Source organism: Salvelinus fontinalis, chromosome 25, assembly GCF_029448725.1.
Source record: "Salvelinus fontinalis isolate EN_2023a chromosome 25, ASM2944872v1, whole genome shotgun sequence".
Classification (NCBI taxonomy): domain Eukaryota; kingdom Metazoa; phylum Chordata; class Actinopteri; order Salmoniformes; family Salmonidae; genus Salvelinus; species Salvelinus fontinalis.
In genome coordinates, this window is record NC_074689.1 from 41,397,034 (window position 1) to 41,417,479 (window position 20,446).

General features: G+C 38.5%; 3 non-coding genes across 3 annotated transcripts; all 3 read right to left on the reverse strand.

Moving 5' to 3' along the window:
* Positions 1-16,872: 16,872 nt before the first annotated feature.
* On the reverse strand, positions 16,873-16,991 carry LOC129823385 (5S ribosomal RNA). The gene has a single exon (XR_008754627.1). It is a non-coding gene; the product is annotated as a 5S ribosomal RNA (ribosomal RNA).
* A 1,519-nt stretch (positions 16,992-18,510) lies between these two features.
* LOC129823386 (5S ribosomal RNA) lies at positions 18,511-18,629 on the reverse strand. Its single transcript, XR_008754628.1, has one exon. It is a non-coding gene; the product is annotated as a 5S ribosomal RNA (ribosomal RNA).
* Positions 18,630-20,141: 1,512 nt separating this feature from the next.
* Positions 20,142-20,260, reverse strand: LOC129823396 (5S ribosomal RNA). The gene has a single exon (XR_008754636.1). It is a non-coding gene; the product is annotated as a 5S ribosomal RNA (ribosomal RNA).
* Positions 20,261-20,446: the final 186 nt, after the last annotated feature.

Here is a 20,446-nt window from a genome sequence, read left to right on the forward strand (position 1 = left end):
AGGAAAAGTCTCTCCAGTGCCAACATTTTCCGCTAACGGTAACCACTTTGTGTTCTGATAATATCATATCACATCGACCTGCGTTAAATGCCGTTTAGGAATGCACTTGCACACAGAGTAGTGAAAAAGTAGTTTATTTTGTTTACTAGATTATATCAGTGAACCACTAGATTCCCATCATGCAACACTGTCGAAAAAATCACCAATTACTTTTTAATATCTTAACCTATCTGATATCAAAAATGTTTGCGATATGACGAAATACAATCACATTCAGACACACACACACACACACACAGACAAATGCATGAAACCAATTGATTTATTATCGATAACATCTCAGATTCCCTTGTGCTTTTGATTTACCCCATAAAAGAAGGGTTGTAATTCCAACACGGAAAACACAGGGCCATAGTTCCACTCCTCACCAGCATTATTTCCTTTGATCATTTGAACAGGGCGAGGGAGCACAGAGCACACACAAGCTGCATTCAGTAACAATATTCTTATTTGTCTTATAAATAAAAGGCAGTTGCTCCCTGACAACACAAGGAACTTTGATCGTATTAAAAGGGCAGGGGAGACTAGCCCATAGAGGCTGCATTTAGTCAATTCAGCAACAAATGCTTACTACAAGGCAGTGTTGCTGATGAAATAATGCCACACCCCCTAGTGGACAAAAGGCTTACAGCACCTGGTATTCCCAGGCGGTCTCCCATCCAAGTACTAACCAGGCCCGACCCTGCTTAGCTTCCGAGATCAGACGAGATCGGGCGTATTTTTTTTTTTTTATCTTTTATTATGAAAAACAATCATTATTTACAACATTCAGTCAATAATAAATAAGGATGAACAATTCACCCTTTTTTCAAAATCTGAAGAAAAAAAAAAATTAAAAACAATTAAAATCACAATCCTTCACTAAAACCAATTAATAATTAAATACAAGTTTTCCATTTGACAGAATTTCAATAAAAGTACTCCCCCACACAAACAATTTTTCAAAATTTCCTCCACCGTATCTATATATTATCTCTATATCTTTCTCTAAAATCCTGCTAAAAAAACCTTCCACACTCACAATTTTCCCTTCATAATGACCTAGATTCCTTCTTAATCTTATCGCATATCTAGCATGACTCAGTATAAAATTCACCAAATTAAAATTTAAAACTTTACTTTTCCCACTTAAACCAAAAAGAAACAACCTCCTCCACTCCACCCCAGTAAAAATCTCTTCTCCCCAATGTTTTACTAAAAGCCCCTTTAAAAACTCGTGAAAATCTTTCAACCTACTACATTCAACAAAAAAGTGCATAAAATTTTCCACCCCCGTACCACAAATATCACATTCTCTTTTAACATCCCTATTTATTTGATGCAAAACCACATTTGTAAAAATCCTATTATGTTTCATTTTAAAATCATTGTCTTCACATTCTATAAAATTACATTTTACATTTACATTCTTCCATATTGATTTCACATCCATATTTGGAAACACCCTAGACCACACTTTTTCCGAAGCAGGAACTTTTATCTCTTTTAAAATACATTTTCGATAAACCATTTTAACTTTTAAACCTGATAAATCATGTTTCTCCCCATTACTTTCATAATATAAAACCGGTAAACCCCTAGATCTTTTGACCACCTCTTTATTTATTAAAATCACCCACTCCCTAGGAATACATCCTAATATTTTCTTATACATATTCTCCACAGTAGTTTTACTTATCTCTTCATCTACTTCAACCACATTATCATATATAGCCGGAAATGGAAGAAACCCAGGAATTACCTCATATGCTATGTCACCTATCTGCCTCATCCCAGCCCTCATAAAATATTTACAAAACAACATCATATTATTGTACTTTATCTTTGGATTTAAAAATATCGGCTGATTTAAAATATTTTCTAAACTGGTACATTCATAATAAACATTTGGTAAAAACTGCCCCCAAGCCTCAAACACTTCTCTATAAAACAAAGGTATATTACCTAACATTTCTTTCTTCATACTCATCAATAAACCATTGTCCCCCATCCTCCCAACCTCCTGCAAATACTCTTTAAAAAACCTTTTCCACCCATAATCCAATTCACCAAATAAATATTTCCGTACCATTTTAACTCTAATTGCTGTTTTCCTTACACTTAAATCTACCAACTTCAAACCCCCCTCCTCATAACCTGCAATCAAAGTTTTAAAAGCTATTTTCACCCCCTTCCCATCCCATAAAAAATCAACTACAATTTTATTCATTTCAGATAAAACCCATTCTGGCATATCTAAAACATTCATTACATAAATAAAAATTGACATCAACAATGAATTTATGACAATTACTTTCCCTTTTAATTTCAAAGACCTCCCCCTCCACATATTTACCACCATTCTAACTTTATTTATTACACCACTCCATGTCAAATCCCTAGCTTCCATTTCCTTCACCCCTAAAAACACTCCTAACACCTTAAAATAATCTTTAACCACTTTAAAAGGAAAATTCCCCTCATTAATCTTCCCAATATACATTACTATTGACTTCTCCATGTTAACCTTTGCACCCGATGCTTGTCCATATACTTTAAAACATTCCATCACCCTTTTTACACTACCCTCATCTCGAACTGTTATAGTGGTATCATCTGCGTATTGATGAATTAAACTAAAACCTCCTTGCGGAGTCTGTACACAATTTATAAGATTATCTTTTTTAAGAAATGCTGCTAAGGGTTCTACCGATAAAACAAACAATAATGCTGATAAAGGGCACCCCTGTCTCACAGATCTCTCAAGAATAAAAGAATCAGTTAAAACTCCATTACATTTCACCCTACTTTTTGCCTTCTTATATAATAATTTTATCCATCCTATTATTCTATTACCAAAACCATATTTACCCATTACCCTAAACATAAAATCATGTTCCACCCTATCAAAAGCTTTATTTAAATCTATGCTTAAAACAATTCCCCCCATCTTATCATGATTCATTTTATTTATCACATCTCTAATTGTATTAATTGTGTCAGCAATATCTCTCCCTGGCACACTATAATTCTGTGTAGGTGCTATAATATCATTTAAAACTTGCTTCATTCTATTTGCCAGTATTTTAGCTAAAATCTTATAATCCGAATTTAATAAACTAATTGGCCTATAATTCTCCAGTTTTAATTTGCTCCCCTTATTTTTATATAAAATCGTTATCAGCCCTGTCACCATAGATTCTGAAACACAATTATTCTCCTCCATATATTGATAAACTTCCAATAAAATAGGTGCTAACAAACTGGCATATATTTTATAAAACTCTGCAATTATTCCATCTACTCCAGGACTCTTATTTACTTGTAAACCCTTAATCGCATCTTTAATTTCAGTCAATGTTATCTTCCCATCACACATTTGTTTATCCTCTACATTAATTTGCACATCCACACTATCCAATATCTCCTTTACACACCCCTCATCCACCTCCCCTTTCTTAACCTGTTGGGGATGGGGGCGCTGTTTAGACTATTTATGCTAATGTGGCTAATTTTTTAAACGGCTTCCCACAAAATCCTTGATCGTACAATATGCATATTATTATTATTATTGGATAGAAAACAGTCTATAGTTTCTATAGGAGTTGAAATTTTGTCTCTAAGTGGAACAGAGCCCATTCTACAGCAATTTCCCTGACATGGAGTCAGATTTGAGAAACGTTGGCCACTTTTCTGAAGTCATTTAAAAGGGCTCTGTCGTTGCTATGACTATACGGACACTTCTTACGTCTTCCCCTGGATGCCTTTACGTGATGACGATTCCAACGGGCTCGATTGCTCGTTCACAGGCCCTACAAATGAAAAAAACCTTTAGCTAGCAAGTCTTTTCTTGCTGCGTAACGCGCGTGGAAGACACCGACCCTCTCCTGTTCCAAGCGTTAGTTTAGCCTGTTATATTTCTCCGGTCATCTTTTCACTCGTTATAGGAGTTACAAACATCACAAAGTAGTTAATTTAAAGCGTTTTATAGCAATTTATATCCGTTTAGTGCGATTTTGGGACATTTATTTTTGCAACGATGTGAAAAGTTGGGCACGCTTTTCAGTTCATCCCGAACGTAGTTGACATTTCCACATGGCAAGAGGACAGCTTTCCACCAAAAGACGATTTCTCCCAAGAAAGGATCCTTTGCCCAAGATACTGATGGAAGAACAGCTCAAGGTAGGACATTTTTATTATGATAAATCGTGTTTCTGTCGAAACATTTTAGTGGCTTAGGACGCCATGTTTTTTGACGTAGCTTCGCTTGGCGCAAACTGTATTGAAAAGTAAGGATAAATTAAAAAATGTAATAACGCAATTGTATTAAGAATTAAATTGTCTATCAATCCCTGTCCACCCTATATTTTTTAGTCACGTTTATGAGTATTTATGTATAAGAGTAGATCACTGTCTAAGTGGCGCAAGGACGTTTTCTTTACCAGCTTGTCTACATTTCACATTGTCTAACCATGATTTTGGTGGCTAAATATAAACATTTTCGATCAAACTGCATATGCATGTTGTAATGTGATGTTACAGGAGTGTCATCGGAAGAATTCTGAGAAGGTTAGTGAAAAAATTAATATCTTTTGGCGATGTTGACTTTTATCGCTCACTTTGGCTAGAATCAATGCTGGGCTGCTAATTGCTATGTGCTAAGCTAATATAACGATTTATTGTGTTTTCGCTGTAAGACACTTAGAAAATCTGAAATATTGTCTGTATTCACAGGATCTGTGTCTTTCGATTCGTGTATGCTGTGTATTTTTACGAAATGTTTGATGATTAGTAGTTAGGTAAACACGTTGCTCATTGTAATTATTCTAGTCCATTTGTGATGGTGGGTGCAATTGTAAACTATGCCATATACCTGAAATATGCACTTTTTTCTAACAAAACCTATCCCATACCATAAATATGTTATCAGACTGTCATCTAATGAGTTTTTTTGTTGGTTAGGGGCTATAAATATCTTAGTTTAGCCGAATTGGTGATGGCTACTGGTGTTGGTGGACAAATAAAAGATGGTGGATTATGCTAATGTGTTTTTAGGTAATAGATGTACATCTTTACATATTGTGTCTTCCCTGTAAAACATTTTAAAAATCGGAAATGTTGACTGGATTCATAAGATCTGTGTCTTTCATTAGCTGTATTGGACTTTAATGTGTGAAAGTTAAATATTTTAAAAAAATATTTTTTTTGAATTTCGCGGCACTGGTTTTTCAGTGGGGGGGGGGGGGGGGTGCCGCTAGCGCCACGCTGATCCTAGACAGGTTAAATAAATCCTTATAAAAATTCTGCACTGTTTCTAAAACCTCTACATAATCATTGACAACTTCACCCTTTACATTTTCGATCTCTCTAATATATGTTCTCCTCTGTTTATTCTTCTCTAACCCAAGAAAAAATGAAGTACATTTCTCCCCCTCCAAAACATACTTTGCCTTACTTCTTATAATTGCACCCTTACACTTATCTATTTCATATTTACTCAATTGTGCTTTTAATTGCAAAAACTTTTCTATATTATAATTAGGTTCACTGTCACACTTCCTCATTTCTTCATCCAATTTAGCTCTCAACTCATTTTCTTCTCTTTTCATCCTACCTCTCTTTTTCCTTGCATATCTTATACTAAAAACTTTTATTTTTTCCTTAACCTTGTCCCACCACATACACTTATCATTCTCTTTCTGCTTATCCTCCATTTCACATACTATCAAAGATTTAAGTTGTTTCCCATATTCCTCATCTCCTAAATACCCTGCATTCATACACCATATTCCACCCCCTGTTCTCTCCTTATCTAATCCCACTGAAAATGTTAAACCTGCATGATCACTAAAAGTTGTAAAAACATACTTAATATCTTTCATAAAATTCCTTAAACCTTCTTTTACTAAAACCAGATCTATCCTCGTTTGTTTCAAATCCCCTAAAACCACCTGCCTTCTAGAAAATTCTCTTTTTTCTGGATTTTCCTCTCTCCATATATCAATCATTCCTTTTTCTAACATCATCTTCTTTAAAACCCCCCTAGATACATCACTTCTAAAAATAGCTCCTCTTGTCATGTCCAGTCTATCCATTTTAACATTAAAATCCCCAACTACAATACAGTTTCCCTCACACCATTTTCCTATTTCTAAAAATAAATCTTTGCGCTCTATTTCATTATTAGGCGCATAAATATTTATAATTCTAAAAACCCTACTCATATATTCAAAATCTAAAATTAAAATCCTCCCATTATTATCATTATATATATGTTTCACATTATCCACCACATCCTTCCTCAATAAAATAGCAACCCCACTAGAATTCCCCCTGCCATTGTTAACAAAAATAAAATCTCTCCATATTTTTTTTACTTCTAAAATACATACATTGTCCCAATGTGTTTCTTGAAGGCATAAAATATCAGAATTCTTCATTTTAACTATTCTTTGAAATTTTTCCATTGTTCTTAACCCATTCGCATTGATTGACATAATATTAACCATTCCAATAAATAATAAAAAGAAAAAATATTTTCTCATTATCCTCTACCTTTTGTCATGTCTTCTTCCTTTTCCGTCCTTTTTCACCTCCAACGCCGCTTTCCTCTTCCTGTAGCCTCCCCTTGTTCTATCAATCTTTTCCATGTCTTCTGAATCTGAAATTGGCTCTAAATCCATCTCTTCCAACCAACTCGAACTCTCCTTTCCTGTGCCTGTTGTGCTGCCTGTATCCACTTGCGTCTCCACCCCTGTCAGAATCCCACTCCCCTCCACTTCACCTCCTTCCGAGGCACCCACATAGCCCGAGGCCCCCCCCAATATCTGTGAGTCCCCAGTTCCTCCACCCAGCCCACTCCCCCCCTCCTCCTGAAAACTCCCTCTTCTTATTCCTGAATCCATACTGTCCCCAATTTCATCCGTCTTCTGTTCCATCTTCTCCCCTCTTCTTTTCTCCGTCTCTCCACCCTCCACCACGTCCTCTCCTCCATCGTCTTCTTCTGCTCGGGGTGATACATCAGCCTCCACAAAAAGATCCTGGCTCCCCTCCTCATTTCCACCCTCTCCACAGCTGCATTCGTCAGCTCTCATGCGACATCCTTCACAAAATGCCCTTTCCTTTCCACCTACACATTCTCTTGCATAGTGTCCTTGATTGCCACACTTAAAACACTTAAATTCCGGGCAGTCTTTCACTATGTGCCCGGGTTGAATGCACAACCGACACACTCTGACCTGTTTGTCATGAATGACTCTGAAATATTCCGCTCCTTCCAACGTCTCAATTCTTGTAGAATAAGGTAATGATGTCACTTTTTCTGTAAACTTGACTTTGCAGAAACGTGTCCCATCAACCACCTCCGTTCCTGGCCAAACTCTCCTTCTTATCTCCGAGACGGCCTCCACTCCCCAGCTACTCAGCTTGCCCAGTATCACACCATCTTCTACGTAAACTGGGAGATTCATAAAAGACACCACCAATTCCTTCACATTAATATCTCTCGCCAGAATCTTTGTGTCCTTTATTCTCAATCCATCCATTAACCGTTCTTTTCCTTTTTCATTTCTCATTGTAATTTCGTACTTCTTTTCTCCTTTCATTCGGCATCCCACCACCTCTCCACACACCTCCTTAATTGCTCTTAGTAGTTCCATTGTCGTCACTTTGTCTTCTCCTTCCAACTCAATTGCCACCGTATATTCTTTTCCATATTTCATTCCTTCTTTACCTTCATTTTTCTTCCGTTGCGCATTTTCGTTGTCCTTGTCCATTCCGTTTATCGTTTCCATGTTGTCCGTCATAGTAAAAAATGAATCCAAAAAAAAACTCTCCCCCAAGCAGAAAAACTGCAAGGGGGAAGACTAACCAAACTTTAAACTATTCAACTGAAGAAAATAATAAATTGTATTGCAAAAACCACTTAATTAACAAAAAAAGCTCTCGAGCAAACACTCTTCAGCAAACACTCACTCACAGCTCAGACACTCGCACCTGTCGTCACTTCTCCAATCAGGAAATGCGCATTCAGGCTGGTATGGCCGTAAGCAAAGGTGCATCTCTTGGCACACCATATAAAGTCAAAGTGAGTCTGATAAACAGACATTGCATTCTCACCAATTAGATAAGCAGCTTGAACTTTGGCTCACTCAAAAAGTGGAAGAAATTACATATACTGTAGCCATCACTTTTTAGCACAGATCGTTGGATGAAATACAAACAAACCTTGCAAACATTTCTAAGCGAGGGCACATATTTCAGCCTTGTGGGAAAAAACGGACAAATACAATGACTTCTGACAAATACATCATCAGCAAAAGTTTCCCATGCAGCTATCCTACTAGCCACAATAAATACACAAAAGCTCTGGATGTTGAAAACCTATTGCATTGTTCTGTGCTAAGGAGGAATGCATGTATGGACAATTTCATATTGGAAGCGCATGACACATCATGACCGGGGGGGTTAGAGTGGCTTCCCAACTATCTCCTGATTGAAGTACCAGCGTGGCATAAATACAATGCTGCATTTCGCAACATAATGTTTCGACAAAATGCCAACAATATTTTACAAACAAATGTTTCCACCTTTCGATTGGTCCACAAAGTCTCCTTCACAACTGACTTCAAAGATCTCCATAAGCACAGTCAGTTGACTCAAGTCATCTTTAAGCCTGCCGCCATGCAACGGTTTATCATTAACAAAGACATCAGGGTAAAGCGCGCAAACGAGCACTACCATAAATTTTGCAATTGAGATTCACACATTTGGAAAATTCGCAAGGGGTCAGCACAGCCAGAGTACAATGGCTGAGCCCCACACCGGCTGAACCACCTTCTTGATTACAGTATCTCTTTTGCTTAGTGGAGGAAAAGTCTCTCCAGTGCCAACATTTTCCGCTAACGGTAACCACTTTGTGTTCTGATAATATCATATCACATCGACCTGCGTTAAATGCCGTTTAGGAATGCACTTGCACACAGAGTAGTGAAAAAGTAGTTTATTTTGTTTACTAGATTATATCAGTGAACCACTAGATTCCCATCATGCAACACTGTCGAAAAAATCACCAATTACTTTTTAATATCTTAACCTATCTGATATCAAAAATGTTTGCGATATGACGAAATACAATCACATTCAGACACACACACACACACACACAGACAAATGCATGAAACCAATTGATTTATTATCGATAACATCTCAGATTCCCTTGTGCTTTTGATTTACCCCATAAAAGAAGGGTTGTAATTCCAACATGGAAAACACAGGGCCATCAGACACCAGTCCAGTTCCACTCCTCACCAGCATTATTTCCTTTGATCATTTGAACAGGGCGAGGGAGCACAGAGCACACACAAGCTGCATTCAGTAACAATATTCTTATTTGTCTTATAAATAAAAGGCAGTTGCTCCCTGACAACACAAGGAACTTTGATCGTATTAAAAGGGCAGGGGAGACTAGCCCATAGAGGCTGCATTTAGTCAATTCAGCAACAAATGCTTACTACAAGGCAGTGTTGCTGATGAAATAATGCCACACCCCCTAGTGGACAAAAGGCTTACAGCACCTGGTATTCCCAGGCGGTCTCCCATCCAAGTACTAACCAGGCCAGACCCTGCTTAGCTTCCGAGATCAGACGAGATCGGGCGTATTTTTTTTTTTTTTTTTTTTTTTTTTTTTATTATAAAAATGTCAAAGTAATTTACAACCAAATCACATAACCACCAACAATCCTTCAACCAATTTCACTCCCTGTACATCAGAAACAAAACCAATTTTCCAAAACACCAACAACACATATTACAAAAAAAACAAAATCAACAATACATTACAACAAATAAAACATAATTACACCATCCTTATTCACTAATCAACTTAAAATACATAATCTAATAAACATTATACATACACCATTTCAGAAGTTAACCCTAAATCCCCCTCCTCCCTCCTCCATAGACACCAAAGTACTCCCCTTTATAAACATACTTTCAAATTTCTCTAGTTTTGCATTATACATTAATTCTACCTGCTTTCTTAAACCCGCTTTAAAGATTACCCAAACATTTACCTTTTTCCCTTCAAAATGTTTCATATTCCTTCTACAGTAAATTGCATACCTCACAAAACTCAAAACAAGATTCAACAGGTACACATTCACACCCAAACATTTCCCCACTACTCCAAATAATATTAATCTATCCCATTCAAAACTTTCTATAAACTCTTTTCTCCAATGCCTACACAACAAAAGTTTTACTTTATTGAAAAAATCTGTCAGACATGGACATTCAACAAATAAATGCATCAAAGACTCTGGCTTCATCATACACACATCACATTCCCGCCGTACATCGCGGTTTATCTGATGTAAAATAATATTTGTGTATATACGATTATGCCGTAACATAAAATCCATGTTCTCACAATTTCGTTTATTCCCAAACAAAACCAAATTCTCCCACATCAAAGAAACATCCAAATCAATAAACATTTTTCTCCACATCCTCTCAGCCGCAGGCCTCACACACACAGACTTCAACATACACTTGTACATTCTTTTCTGTGTTACTTTTGATAATAATTGTTTCCCCAATCCTTTACCCACATAGAGACTTGGCATCACATACAAGTCCTCATATTCCCCCTCCCCATTTATCACTTTTATCCACTCACCCGGAATGCATAATTTAATTCTTTCGTATATCTTTAATATTACATTTCTCTCCACTGTATCATCAAACTCCCACACAGTATCTAGATCTGCCTGCCCCCTTAAAAAACCAGGTATAACCTCATAAAGAAAATCTTTTACTAATATTAACCCCGCCTTCATAAACAATTTGTTGTACAACACCTTCCCACCACTCTCTATTTTTGGATTCAAAAACACAGGTTGATTAAATATGTTGTCCTTATTTGTACATGTGTACTCAACCTGAGGAAGAAATTCCCCCCATGCCAAGAACACCTCCTTATAGAACTCAGGCAAACCCTCCAACATATCCTTCTTCCATGACATCAATAATCCACTTTCTTCACAACCCCCACTTCTGTACAAAAAATATTTAAAGAACCTTTTCCATACATAATCTACCTCCCCATATAAGTATTTTTGCACAGTTTTTATTCTCATTGCTTTTCTCTTCACATCCAAATCCACCAATTTCAACCCCCCATCCTTTAAATCCGAGATAAGAGTTGCCCTTGCAATCCTAGTCCCCTTTCCCTCCCATAGGAATTCTGTAACCAAACCATTGAATTCTTTTAACACCCATTGTGGCATATCCAACGAACCTAAAACATAGATACATTTGGATGCCACCAATGAATTAATCACCACCACTTTCCCCCTCAAAAACAGTTTTCTTGCCTTCCAATAGGATAGAGTATGTTTTATTTTATTCAAAACCCCAGTCCATGTCTCATCTCTCGTCCCTTCTTTATCCACCCCCAAAACCACCCCTAAAGTCTTTATATAACCTTCAGCCTTTTTGAAAGGGAATCCACAGTCCACTTTTTCATCTATCCCCACATACATTATTTCAGATTTTTCAACATTAAGTTTTGCCCCTGATGCCTTGCCATATACCTCAAAACACTCCATTACATTCTTCACACTTTCAACATCTATCACAGTACATGTAGTATCATCCGCATATTGCTGTATAACACTCTCCCCCCCATCCGGTATCCGTATACCTCGAATTAATTTGTTTGCTTTAATCATTGCTGCAAACGGCTCCACCGATAAACTATAAAGAGCAGCTGATAACGGACATCCCTGCCTAACAGATCTCTCCAGAGGAAAAGAATCTGTTAAAATCCCATTACATTTTACTCTGCTCCTTGCAGATCCATTCAGTAATCTAATCCAACCTATCATTCTTTCACCAAAACCAAATTTCCCAAGTGTACGCAATAAAAAGGAATGATCAACTCTATCAAAAGCCTTATTTAGATCCAAACTCATCACAAACCCCCCTTCCTCCCCCATATGCTTTATCACATCCCTTATTGTTCCCACTGTGTCAGAAATATCCCTCCCTGGTACACTATATCCTTGTGTCTCTGCTATTACTCCTCCCATAACTTTCTTAACTCTATTAGCTAAGACCTTGGCTAAGATCTTATAATCACAATTTAAAAGTGTCAACGGTCGATAATTATCCAAATTTACACGACTCCCTTTATTTTTATACAGTATGGTTAAAACTCCTGTGGCCAGCGAATCTGGCACCACTTGAGTCTTTTCAATATATTCATACAGTTTTCTTAAAAGTGGAGCCAACAAATCTGCAAAAGCTTTATAAAATTCCGCAGTTAGGCCATCAGACCCCGGACTCCTATTGCTATTAGCAGCTAATATGGCCTCCTTAATATCAGTTAGACTCATATCTTCATCACACATGTTTTTTTCCCCTTCTGTTAACTTAGTATCCACATGATCAAGCACCTTATCCATACATGAATCATTAACCTCTTCTTTTTTAAATAAACATTCATAATATCTCTCGACCGTATCCAGAATCCCCACCAAATCATTAACCTTTTCCCCTTTATCATTAATTAACTCCGTAATATAAATCTTCTCTTGCCTTCTTTTTTCTAAATTCAAGAAAAATGAAGTACACCTTTCCCCCTCTATCGCATATTGCACTCTACTCCTTACAATCGCCGCATAACATTTCTTCTTCTCATATTCATCAAGTGCATCCTTAGCCAGTAAATAATCCTCCACCCCATGATCTTCATCCTTTTCTATACACTCAAGTTCATGTTGAACCTTCTTACGTAGCTCCCTCTCCTTCTTTTTCAAAAAAGAATTCCTCTTAACTGCATATTTTATAGTCAATTCCTTACATTTGATTTTCAGCTCCTCCCACCACAACCCCATATTCTCCTCCATTAACTGCTGTCTTTTGGCTTTCCCAATACATTCTGATATCATCTCAATATAATTTTCCTCCTCTAGCAAGCTATTATTTAAACACCACAACCCACCAGATTTAGTAGGTGTCCTTACTCCGCAAGAAAATACCAACGCAGCATGATCACTAAAAGTTGTAAAAACATACTTAATATCTTTTATAAAATCCCTTAACCCTTCATTTACTAAAACCAAATCTATTCGCGTCTGTTTCAATTCCCCTAAAACCACCTGCCTTCTAGAAATACCTCTCTTGTTCGGATTCTCTTCCCTCCATATATCAATCAAACTGTTATCAAACATAATCTTCCTTAAGACCCCCCTAGAAACGTCATTTCTAAAGATAGCTCCTCTTTTCATATCTAGTCTATTCATTTTAACATTAAAATCCCCTACTAAAATACAGTTACCCTTGCACCATTTCCCTAATCCTAAAAATAAATTCTTTCGCTCTATCTCATTATTCGGCGCATAAATATTTATAATCCTAAAAACCCTATTCATATATTCAAAATCCAAAATTAAAATCCTCCCATTATTATCATTATATATCTTCTTCACATTTTCTACTACATCCTTCCTTAATAAAATTGCAACCCCACTTGAATTTCCCCTGCCATTGTTTACATAAATAAAATCCCTCCATATTTTTTTTACTTCTGAAACACATACATTATCCCAGTGCGTCTCTTGAATACATAAAATATCTGAATTCTTCATTTGTACTATTCTATTAAATTTTCCCATTGTTCTCAAACCATTTGCATTTATTGACATTATATTTACCATTCTAATAAATAAGAAAATAAGAAAATATAATTTCATTATCCTCTACCTGTTATCCAGTTTCTTTCCTCTTCCACCCTTTCTCTCCCCCTTTTCCTCCCGCTTTCCTCTTCCTGTATCCTTCCCTCGTTCTTTCAATCTTTTCCCCATCATCCGTGTCCGATATCTCCTCCAAGACCATGTTATCCAGCCAACTCAACTTCTTGACACCCACATCCGTTGTGCTCCCCGTGTTCATCTCCGTCTCTGGTATTGTCATCGTTGTGCTCCCCGTGTTCATCTCCGTCTCATGTGTAGCCGTCGTTGTCGTTTCTGTTATTGTCATCAAACTCGAACCCCTCTCCATTTCTTCACCCCCCGAGGTACTTGTTAGTTCTGTGCTTTCCCTCAAAACCTGTGAGTCCCCCGTGCTTCCCCCCAATCCACTCCCCCCCTCCTCCTGAAAACTCCCTCTTCTTATTTCCGAATCCATACTGCTCCCAATTTCATTCATCTTCTGGTCCTTCTTCTCCCTTCTTTCCTCCGTCTCTCCACTCTCCACCACATCCTCTCCTTCTTGCGACAATACAACTGCTTCCTCGAACAGTGCTTGACTCCCCTCTTCAGCCATAACCTCTCCACAGTTGCACTCCGCCAATCTCTTTCTGCATCCACCACAGAAATTCCTTTCCTTCTCTCCGACACATTCTCTCGCATAGTGGCCTTGATTGCCACACTTGAAACACTTAAATTCAGGGCAATCTTTAACTATGTGCCCGGGTTGAATACACAAACGACACACTCTGACCTGTTTGTCATGAATTACCCTGAAGTATTCTGCTCCCTCCAGCGTCTCAATTCTTGTGGAATATGGCAATGATGTTACTTTTTCTGTGAACTTGACCTTGCAAAATCGTGTCCCGTCAACCACCTCCGTTCCTGGCCAAACTCTCCTCCTTATCTCCGAGACGGCCGTTACGCCCCAGCTACTCAGCTTGCCCATTATCACACCATCTTCTACGTATACTGGGAGATTCATGAAAGACACCACCAATTCTTTCACATTCACATCTCTCGCCAGAATCCTGGTGTCCCTTATCCGTAGTCCATCCATTAGACGTTCTTTTCCTCTTTCGTTTCTCATCGTAATTTCATACTTCTTCTCACCTTTCATTCGGCATCCCACCACCTCTCCACACACCTCCTTAATTGCTCGTAGTAGTTCCATTGTCGTCACCTTGTCTTCTCCTTCCAACTCAATTGCCACCGTGTATTCTTTTCCATATTTCATTCCTTCTTTATCTTCATTTTTCTTCCGTTGCGCATTTTCGTTGTCCTTGTCCATTCCGTTTGTCGTTTCCATGTTGTCCGTCATAGCAATTCAAAAAATCCGAAAAAAACTCTCCCCCAAGCAGCAAAACTGCAAGGGGGGGAAGACTAACCAAACTTAAAAGTATTCAAATGCAAGAACAAAAATATTATTTTTCGAAATCCAAATAATTAACAAAAATAGCTCTCGAGCAAACACTCTCCAGCAAACACTTACTCACAGCTCAAACACTCGCACCTGTCGTCACTTCTCCAATCAGGATGGGCGTATTCAGGCTGGTATGGCCGTAAGCAAAGGTGCATCTCTTTGCACACCATATAAAGTCAAAGTGAGTCTGATAAACAGACATTGCATTCTCACCAATTAGATAAGCAGCTTGAACTTTGGCTCACTCAAAAAGTGGAAGAAATTACATATACTGTAGCCATCACTTTTTAGCACAGATAGTTGGATGAAATACAAACAAACCTTGCAAACATTTCTAAGCGAGGGCACATATTTCAGCCTTGTGGGAAAAAACGGACAAATACAATGACTTCTGACAAATACATCATCAGCAAAAGTTTCCCATGCAGCTATCCTACTAGCCACAATAAATACACAAAAGCTCTGGATGTTGAAAACCTATTGCATTGTTCTGTGCTAAGGAGGAATGCATGTATGGACAATTTCATATTGGAAGCGCATGACACATCATGACCGGGGGGGGGGTTAGAGTGGCTTCCCAACTATCTCCTGATTGAAGTACCAGCGTGGCATAAATACAATGCTGTATTTCGCAACATAATGTTTCGACAAAATGCCAACAATATTTTACAAACAAATGTTTCCACCTTTCGATTGGTCCACAAAGTCTCCTTCACAACTAACTTCAAAGATCTCCATAAGCACAGTCAGTTGACTCAAGTCATCTTTAAGCCTGCCGCCATGCAACGGTTTATCATTAACAAAGACATCAGGGTAAAGCGCGCAAACGAGCACTACCATAAATTTTGCAATTGAGATTCACACATTTGGAAAATTCGCAAGGGGTCAGCAGAGCCAGAGTGCAATGGCTGAGCCCCACACCGGCTGAACCACCTTCTTGATTTCAGTATCTCTTTTGCTTAGTGGAGGAAAAGTCTCTCCATTGCCAACATTTTCCGCTAACGGTAACCACTTTGTGTTCTGATAATATCATATCACATCGACCTGCGTTAAATGCCGTTTAGGAATGCACTTGCACACAGAGTAGTGAAAAAGTAGTTTATTTTGTTTACTAGATTATATCAGTGAACCACTAGATTCCCATCATGCAACACTGTCGAAAAAAATCACCAATTACTTTTTAATATCTTAACCTATCTGATATCACAAATGTTTGCGATATGACGAAATACAATCACATTCACACACACACACACACAGACAAATGCATGAAACCAATTGATTTATTATCGATAACATCTCAGATTCCCTTGTGCTTTTGATTTACCCCATAAAAGAAGGGTTGTAATTCCAACATGGAAAACACAGGGCCATCAGACACCAGTCCAGTTCCACTCCTCACCAGCATTATTTCCTTTGATCATTTGAACAGGGCGAGGGAGCACAGAGCACACACAAGCTGCATTCAGTAACAATATTCTTATTTGTCTTATAAATAAAAGGCAGTTGCTCCCTGACAACACAAGGAACTTTGATCGTATTAAAAGGGCAGGGGAGACTAGCCCATAGAGGCTGCATTTAGTCAATTCAGCAACAAATGCTTACTACAAGGCAGTGATGCTGATGAAATAATGCCACACCCCCTAGTGGACAAAAGGCTTACAGCACCTGGTATTCCCAGGCGGTCTCCCATCCAAGTACTAACCAGGCCCGACCCTGCTTAGCTTCCGAGATCAGACGAGATCGGGCGTATTCAGGCTGGTATGGCCGTAAGCAAAGGTCCATCTCTTGGCACACCATATAAAGTCAAAGTGAGTCTGATAAACAGACATTGCATTCTCACCAATTAGATAAGCAGCTTGAACTTTGGCTCACTCAAAAAGTGGAAGAAATTACATATACTGTAGCCATCACTTTTTAGCACAGATAGTTGGATGAAATACAAACAAACCTTGCAAACATTTCTAAGCGAGGGCACATATTTCAGCCTTGTGGGAAAAAACGGACAAATACAATGACTTCTGACAAATACATCATCAGCAAAAGTTTCCCATGCAGCTATCCTACTAGCCACAATAAATACACAAAAGCTCTGGATGTTGAAAACCTATTGCATTGTTCTGTGCTAAGGAGGAATGCATGTATGGACAATTTCATATTGGAAGCGCATGACACATCATGACCGGGGGGGGGGGGGGGGGGTTAGAGTGGCTTCCCAACTATCTCCTGATTGAAGTACCAGCGTGGCATAAATACAATGCTGTATTTCGCAACATAATGTTTCGACAAAATGCCAACAATATTTTACAAACAAATGTTTCCACCTTTCGATTGGTCCACAAAGTCTCCTTCACAACTAACTTCAAAGATCTCCATAAGCACAGTCAGTTGACTCAAGTCATCTTTAAGCCTGCCGCCATGCAACGGTTTATCATTAACAAAGACATCAGGGTAAAGCGCGCAAACGAGCACTACCATAAATTTTGCAATTGAGATTCACACATTCAGAAAATTCGCAAGGGGTCAGCAGAGCCAGAGTGCAATGGCTGAGCCCCACACCGGCTGAACCACCTTCTTGATTACAGTATCTCTTTTGCTTAGTGGAGGAAAAGTCTCTCCAGTGCCAACATTTTCCGCTAACGGTAACCACTTTGTGTTCTGATAATATCATATCACATCGACCTGCGTTAAATGCCGTTTAGGAATGCACTTGCACACAGAGTAGTGAAAAAGTAGTTTATTTTGTTTACTAGATTATATCAGTGAACCACTAGATTCCCATCATGCAACACTGTCGAAAAAAATCACCAATTACTTTTTAATATCTTAACCTATCTGATATCACAAATTTTTGCGATATGACGAAATACAATCACATTCACACACACACACACACAGACAAATGCATGAAACCAATTGATTTATTATCGATAACATCTCAGATTCCCTTGTGCTTTTGATTTACCCCATAAAAGAAGGGTTGTAATTCCAACATGGAAAACACAGGGCCATCAGACACCAGTCCAGTTCCACTCCTCACCAGCATTATTTCCTTTGATCATTTGAACAGGGCGAGGGAGCACAGAGCACACACAAGCTGCATTCAGTAACAATATTCTTATTTGTCTTATAAATAAAAGGCAGTTGCTCCCTGACAACACAAGGAACTTTGATCGTATTAAAAGGGCAGGGGAGACTAGCCCATAGAGGCTGCATTTAGTCAATTCAGCAACAAATGCTTACTACAAGGCAGTGTTGCTGATGAAATAATGCCACACCCCCTAGTGGACAAAAGGCTTACAGCACCTGGTATTCCCAGGCGGTCTCCCATCCAAGTACTAACCAGGCCAGACCCTGCTTAGCTTCTGAGATCAGACGAGATCGGGCGTATTCAGGCTGGTATTGCCGTAAGCAAAGGTCCATCTCTTGGCACACCATATAAAGTCAAAGTGAGTCTGATAAACAGACATTGCATTCTCACCAATTAGATAAGCAGCTTGAACTTTGGCTCACTCAAAAAGTGGAAGAAATTACATATACTGTAGCCATCACTTTTTAGCACAGATAGTTGGATGAAATACAAACAAACCTTGCAAACATTTCTAAGCGAGGGCACATATTTCAGCCTTGTGGGAAAAAACGGACAAATACAATGACTTCTGACAAATACATCATCAGCAAAAGTTTCCCATGCAGCTATCCTACTAGCCACAATAAATACACAAAAGCTCTGGATGTTGAAAACCTATTGCATTGTTCTGTGCTAAGGAGGAATGCATGTATGGACAATTTCATATTGGAAGCGCATGACACATCATGACCGGGGGGGGGGGTTAGAGTGGCTTCCCAACTATCTCCTGATTGAAGTACCAGCGTGGCATAAATACAATGCTGTATTTCGCAACATAATGTTTCGACAAAATGCCAACAATATTTTACAAACAAATGTTTCCACCTTTCGATTGGTCCACAAAGTCTCCTTCACAACTAACTTCAAAGATCTCCATAAGCACAGTCAGTTGACTCAAGTCATCTTTAAGCCTGCCGCCATGCAACGGTTTATCATTAACAAAGACATCAGGGTAAAGCGCGCAAACGAGCACTACCATAAATTTTGCAATTGAGATTCACACATTTGGAAAATTCGCAAGGGGTCAGCAGAGCCAGAGTGCAATGGCTGAGCCCCACACCGGCTGAACCACCTTCTTGATTACAGTATCTCTTTTGCTTAGTGGAGGAAAAGTCTCTCCAGTGCCAACATTTTCCGCTAACGGTAACCACTTTGTGTTCTGATAATATCATATCACATCGACCTGCGTTAAATGCCGTTTAGGAATGCACTTGCACACAGAGTAGTGAAAAAGTAGTTTATTTTGTTTACTAGATTATATCAGTGAACCACTAGATTCCCATCATGCAACACTGTCGAAAAAAATCACCAATTACTTTTTAATATCTTAACCTATCTGATATCACAAATGTTTGCGATATGACGAAATACAATCACATTCACACACACACACACACAGACAAATGCATGAAACCAATTGATTTATTATCGATAACATCTCAGATTCCCTTGTGCTTTTGATTTACCCCATAAAAGAAGGGTTGTAATTCCAACATGGAAAACACAGGGCCATCAGACACCAGTCCAGTTCCACTCCTCACCAGCATTATTTCCTTTGATCATTTGAACAGGGCGAGGGAGCACAGAGCACACACAAGCTGCATTCAGTAACAATATTCTTATTTGTCTTATAAATAAAAGGCAGTTGCTCCCTGACAACACAAGGAACTTTGATCGTATTAAAAGGGCAGGGGAGACTAGCCCATAGAGGCTGCATTTAGTCAATTCAGCAACAAATGCTTACTACAAGGCAGTGTTGCTGATGAAATAATGCCACACCCCCTAGTGGACAAAAGGCTTACAGCACCTGGTATTCCCAGGCGGTCTCCCATCCAAGTACTAACCAGGCCAGACCCTGCTTAGCTTCTGAGATCAGACGAGATCGGGCGTGTTCAGGCTGATATGGCCGTAAGCAAAGGTCCATCTCTTGGCACACCATATAAAGTCAAAGTGAGTCTGATAAACAGACATTGCATTCTCACCAATTAGATAAGCAGCTTGAACTTTGGCTCACTCAAAAAGTGGAAGAAATTACATATACTGTAGCCATCACTTTTTAGCACAGATAGTTGGATGAAATACAAACAAACCTTGCAAACA